Source organism: Trachymyrmex septentrionalis, unplaced genomic scaffold (assembly GCF_001594115.1).
Source record: "Trachymyrmex septentrionalis isolate Tsep2-gDNA-1 unplaced genomic scaffold, Tsep1.0 scaffold171, whole genome shotgun sequence".
Lineage (NCBI taxonomy): Eukaryota > Metazoa > Arthropoda > Insecta > Hymenoptera > Formicidae > Trachymyrmex > Trachymyrmex septentrionalis.
The window spans coordinates 281,013-287,691 of record NW_017304876.1 but is presented as its reverse complement, the minus strand read 5'-3'; the positions used below and the strand labels follow the sequence as shown (position 1 = coordinate 287,691).

Genomic DNA, 6,679 nt, shown 5'->3' with positions numbered 1-6,679 from the left:
TAAATACACGGCACGAACGCCGGTATACACGACGCCGTGAGTCACCGCTCACCACGCGTGCCCCGTGCGATAAGTCAGCTGGAAGCGCGATGCTTGCCGAAGCGTGGCTCTTGGTTCACGGGATTTCTCGGGTCAGCTGTTTACCGGTTGTACGCCCCGGCACACACCGTATCACGAGATCGCGTCCGGTAGACTGATTAAATATGCATTCTCTTTGGCGCGCGCTGCCCTTAAAATAGGGCTTCATTGACTCGCGTTTAATCGCCCTGTGTTTATATACACGGTGCTCTTTTATAGACTCCCGCTGGTAAGTTGATTTACGGAGTCGAGCGCCTTCCTTGCTTACAAATTTACGAAAAACGTGCGATGAAATAAAGCTCTCATTAAATGTGCACGACAGCGCGGCGGGAGCTGAGTGACTTTTAGGGCCATTATATACACTCTTATTCTCGAAAGCCACTTAGCTTTTCCTTAGCCAAGCTGTTTCTCTATTAAATTCTCCTTTCTTCGTCAGCTGTTGTACTTTAGAACGAATAAAATTAAATGGAAAATATCGAAAGTGTCGAAATTAAGGGCTGCCGTCTTTATTAATATATCGAGCACAAAATACAACGTTTCGCATGCTAGACTCTTTCAAGTTCAAATAACACAGTTTATTATTTGAAAATTCTAATTTCGAACTCATCTGCATTCTTATTAATATCGTTACGTTGTTGTTACGTGGAAATGGTGATTTTCTCTTTATCTTGCATACTCGCGAGACACAAACGAGACACTTTTGGCTCGTGGAAAGAGGCGGCAGAAAGAGGGACTTGCCACAAGACAAAATGTAGTAAAGGTTCATCTGGCTAAAGTCGATAACAAGCACGTAATCGTAGATTACGAGACTCGTTCAAACAAATCACTCACGTCTCCGCTGGTAAATATATAACGATGCTTTCTTACACCGTCGGGCTTTGGCTCTATAATTAATTATCCGATACCGCAGATATCCCTAATCCCAACGAATTCGAGGTGCCGAGTTCCCGAATGAGCTCGTAATGAAATGCACCCTTCGCCCTCCGTTCCATCGGGCGTTGTTTTTCTGGCCGACGGAAAGTGCGCCCCGAAATATTCTCCGAGTTTAATAACGCCGGCTTCATATCGCGTAGGTATTAAGTACGCGTTAGCACGTAGGTATCCCGACGGTATTAAATTTTGACGTTCCTCCGAAGGGGGAACGTTACTTTTCCTTTTCGAGGGGATCGTTTAATGACTCGCAGTTTGCGGAGGAGAATTACAGCGGTTAATACATCGTAATTACTTCCACATGCCTACGCACAGAAACGTCCAAACTCATCCGATCCGGTCGGATATTTCACTTTTGCGGGGATATCGCAACGTTTAATAATGCGCGCCGTCGCGCGAAAGGAACTTTTGTTGCATTTGGAAACTTACTCCAGTTTCCTAACGGATGATTTGTCGCGGTCGTAAAACCGTATCGCCGCTGCATGATTTGTGATCTCGCACAAGAAATCTATATACAACGCTCTATACAATGTCCGAGGGTTAATATCCTGTGCCACATAAATTGTAGATCGCGTATGTTGCGCGAAAATACGTTTATAAAATAATGTAACACAATTTTTCTCGAGCTCGAATTGTTGCGAGATTCTGTTTGCAAAATATTATTGACACGCGAGCGTATAAACGACGTAGCAAAATCAACGATATCCATTGCAAATATGAGATTGATTAAAAAAAAAAAGTGTCGTTTTTTTCCCCCCCGTTTTATTTAGCGAGAATAAAACACGAATAAAACATGAATTTGTTAATCGAGCCGCGATATCCTAAATCGATTATACGTATGACACGAGCATTTCGATTTTATTTTGAATATTCCCTGTTAATACACATTATCGGCTCGCGTGTCGTGCCGAGTAATCTATCAAAAATCAATTTAAGGGTTTTGGATCGCATTTCTGGGCGGGGGAGGAGGAGGGGGAGGAAACTTTTTATCTGTTATAACAGTCGCCGTACCGTGATTAATCGACCCGTCCGTACTACTATTAAATGGGATGCGGATAATTAATCGTCGGTTTCGCCACAACACCTGCTTGCCTAGCGTGGGAACATCTGAACCGTGTTAGAACCCGCGCGCGGGCTCGCGCAAAAACGGCGAGCATGCCGATCCGGGATCGTGTGCGGCTACGGGCGCGAGTCATTAAGTAAACTGTAAATCTTGCTTATACGCTACACGCCGGGCTTACGTCAAATCCAATCGTAAATTCTGCGATATGCATGAGAGATATTAAACCCCTTTACGCACTCCGCATTCTCCCCCTTTTGGACATTCTCCCATTTCGTGCTTTTCCAACGTAACAATAACCGCGCAAGTGGCGAGAGCACCGCTCTCCAATAATAAAGCGGCCCATAAAGCTTACAGGGCGTGAATGACGCGGGAATTATAGATACCTGGTATTTACGTCGTCTCGCCCCGTAGAAAAGCCCCGCGGTTTGGCCAGTGTTTGGCCAGTGTTTGGCCGATCGAGCTCATACAACGTTGAGCACGTTGAGAACAATCCATGATGTAAGAATGCAAGATGTTTTTTGCTCCCTAATGACTAATCGGAAAATATTGTTGAGTCCGTTGTTAGAAATTTATTACTAATAAAAAATTTATCCCAAAATTATTATATATTCCGCCAATATATGTAGAATGAAAAACACAGGAAATAACTTGTATTCATCGTGGATTAAATTATTCATGTGCACACGCCCATGCGGGTGTCTTATAGCGTTTTCTGGGAAAAGTAGCGTATCCACTGAAATATACATTTGTATTGTTCCATTATAAAAACCAGTTCGTATATTTTCAATGTTTAATGTTCCACTGACAAAGATAGCGCAAACAAATTGCACTGCGTGCAATTTTCCCTCCACTATCTTTAGAGTCGATCTTTAAAGATCAAGTGCGAGTTGAAATTGAGGTTGTATTTGTACTAGTATGTGATATTATTACATTGAGGTTTGATATTATATTATTCTAATTACTTTCATATCACGAAAGACATGTCTGGACAATGGACCATGTCTGGGTGTCGCTGATGAATTTTCAGTGAAGGATCGCCTCTCGAGTTGTTATTATCATTAATTTCATATCATTTTAATTTTTATTTTGACGCAAAACAATATTTTGTGTTTATTTGTGCAAAACAATATTTTGATGTTGGAAAATACTGAAATTTTTTTAAATTAAATAGATGAATGCGGATATTATTATAAAATAAGCCATTTCAGTTTATATAGTTATATATACTTTTACTGTTATTTCAAGTTAAAAAATGAATAATAAAGAATAATATTATATATGTTCCACTGAATTATGCTAAACTTGCACTCTATTATAGGTTTTTATGCGATATTATTACTAGTTATTTCGAAACCTAATGCTGATGCCTGTACTTCATCCAACAGAAGACGCTTTCGAAAGAGAGAAGGAGAAGAAAAGAGAATAAGAGAGAAAAAGTGTATCGATAATAAACGAAGTCGGTAAAAAGCTCGACGCAGCAGATACGCGCGTGCATACGCGATCGACGTTACCGCGAGGCGTTAGGACCCGCGCCGTCGGAAATTTTAATAAGCCACGAAGCGATCGGGTAGAGATCCACAGCAGGCGGCACCAGCCTCAGCAACGGTGGTGGCGGCGGCCCCGTCCTCCCGACTCCCCGGTCGCCCTCCAGTCAACTTCCAGCGGTTGTGATAAATCAGGACGCACCTGGCGTCCCTCGCTGCACACACGCCAGGTCCGATGCATTCGCCCGTCTCGCATACCCGCCGGATTACCTTCCTCTGTTCCTCAGCTTGGAGAAAAGCTGTATTCTACGGAGCGGTCGAATTAAGAGCGTTCAGCGTTAAGGGAAGGCGCGCGAAGAACGGATGGAAAAGGCGAAGGCTATAAATACAAGGAGAGACCAGGAGAGGCCAGGAGAGTTAGGGTGGGCTAAAGACACGGAGGCGGAGAGAGAGAGAGAGAGAGAGAGAGAGAGAGAGAGAGAGAGAGAGACACTGTCCTCGGCACAATGCGTGCCACACCAATCCTATTTTCAGAGATACCCATCTCCCACGGTTTTGGCGGCGGGATTGCGGGAAGGAGGGACGGTGCGGAGGTATAGCCCGGCTAACCGCTTTATCCCAACGTCGAATCGCTCCTTCGAGGTTGGCTCGCAGCTGTTTCGTCGCTTCTTTAAAGTCCATCCTTCCCTTGCCTCATGTCGATTCCCTGTCCAAAAAAACATCGGAAATGCAAAACGCTTCCACCCCAGTATACCCATGGAGAATCACGAAGGGTAGATCGCTCGATGCCGGGAGTAGTGCGCTTTCCATTTCGCCCGTAAAACGTCTGCGGCGACTTATCGAATCTGTATTACTTCTCATGCACGCCCACTCGCAGAGAAGTGTTTCGATAGAACCTCCGCCCCTGCCTCTCCCACGCCTGGGAAAAACGATATTTTAACGCGTCACTCGATGAGAAAATACAGGGGGCATCGAACTTTTACGAACGTCGTTCGCACCTTGGAAATGTATGCGACGAAGGAAGCGAATTTTGCGCTGCTGACGAAATAAGTTCAACCGAAATGACGCGGTCGTAACGATATTGATTTATTTATTTATTTATTTTTTTTTTTTTTGTCAAATGTACAATTTGTAACATATATTTCCGGCTGTGCGTATTCCGCGCTGCCAATTATTGTCGAGAATAATTATTACTCCAGTGATGATAGAGGATGAGATTTGAGACGAAGATTAAGGGTGTCCTTTGGGTGGACTAACTCATTTAGTCGGCAAGCACAAAGGACAGCGTCAGCTTGGACGTCACACAAAGAGCGTTTTGGCTCCCCTGCGGAGTGTCAGAGATAGCGGATTGTAATAATGGTAGTAGTTTCTACGCTGAGTTCGTACGCGAAAATTAGATCCGAGATCTTCGATTCTCGGGATTGAGTATACCTGTGCAATTAGTTGCACGTTTCTTTACATCTCTTATATCTCTCAGCGGATAGCCAACGTACCGTACGATCGTACGTCACAGATTCTGAATTATCAATGTCATATTGTAACCAGACCGACGTGACGTGCCACTTACGGAGTATGACAGATTTCCCGGTAGCCACTTATCTCTGGTTACGAAGTAGTTCGCTCGCGGACGACCGTGCACACTTAGCTGGTGAAACGAGGTGATTTATAGCGAAACTTGCCGTATAAAACGTACACATACGTTAAACGCCCGAGGTGTCTCGCACCGTTACTTCCCACAGATACACATTCCTCGCGACTTGAGTTTTGCGGAGTAGAGAGAGAGAGAGAGAAAGAGAGCGAGAGAGAGAGAGAGAGAGAGGGGGGGGGAGATGGAGAGGGATGGAGAGAGGAGGCAGAGAGGAGGAAGCGGTTCTCTCGGTGAACTTGTACCTTGCACTTCAGTTTTATGCGTGGCGCTCTGTGAAGGACGGATATCGTGTTTGCTCTTGTAACCGGTATTGTTTGTCGGCCGCCTTTTGTTTACGGCTCCCCTGTCCCAACCTCCCTTTGGGTGGTAGGTCACGGTTCAGGAAACCCACTTGAGGAGAATTTCTTTTGTCTCGGCTGTCCGTCGCAATAATCGAGTGAAACCACGGAAAAACGAATTGCGGCACGCACTTGGCGCGCTGGAACAATATGATTACTTGCCGGCGGACGTCATTGGCGAGATTGGATGAAGGGATGAACAGGTGGGATTCGCTTCGGTAATCAACGGTATCCCCATTGATTAAATTGTCTGTGTATCTAACATCTATTCCACGAGCGTAAATGCACGAAAGTGAAAAGATCATTAGAGGATACCGGTGGGGAAGGATCGTGAGAATCACGCGGCCTGAAGAGCGTAATCGTTACGGATTATGCGTGACCGCAAGCTGCCAGTTCAAGGTGCGGCTGTCATTCGAGCGTCGTATCTTCTCTTTCATGCGTCGTCTCATAACGAAAAAATAGGGAGCGAATGTTGGGGGTAGTCGAAGGTAGTTTCGAGGAAAAAAAAAAAAAAAAACTGGAAAAATCGAGCGGAAAAAGAGAAAGAAATGGGCTAATTGCCTGAATTTGATCGATCATCCTGCGGGACCCGTTTCCTCTCAATAATGTAATTGGACGATGTTAAGCTACCGCGCTCTCATTGCTGGAACGATATATGTAACATTCACAACACGATGCCTGCTTGCGCGAGGGTCGAGATTTATTATTTTGGCGAGACTATACTGCACGCCTCGATATAACCGTAATTGGATCTGGGACATCTCCTTGTCAAGTAACGTCATAATCCCGCGTGGAAAAGCTGGAAGCACGAGAGTAGGTCGTTACTCTCTGGAAAACCGGAAACGTGGCAGAGAAAGGACAGGAAGGGAAGCGGCTGGCCGACGTACTGGAACGAACGACTAAACAGGCTTAATATTGTTAGCGCGACTACGCTGCTGTGCTTTTCGTTCGAAGCTGGACGTCGTTATTATCTTAGCCGTTAAATATGGCCTCGCCGCAGACACGCGTGAATAAATTAACGTGCGGCGAACGGACATTTTGCACTTTGAAAAATAAGAGAAAAGAAAGGCGAAGCCTCGCAAAACTATAATTTTTCACTTTATGCGCGTGAAACATAATTAATTATTTTACGATATAT

General features: G+C 44.8%; 1 protein-coding gene across 1 annotated transcript in view; it reads left to right on the top strand.

Annotated features, from left to right (window-relative positions):
• Positions 1-6,679, top strand: part of LOC108746447 (protein artichoke-like) — a 22,187-nt gene that overhangs the window by 255 nt on the left and 15,253 nt on the right. The window lies entirely within an intron of this gene.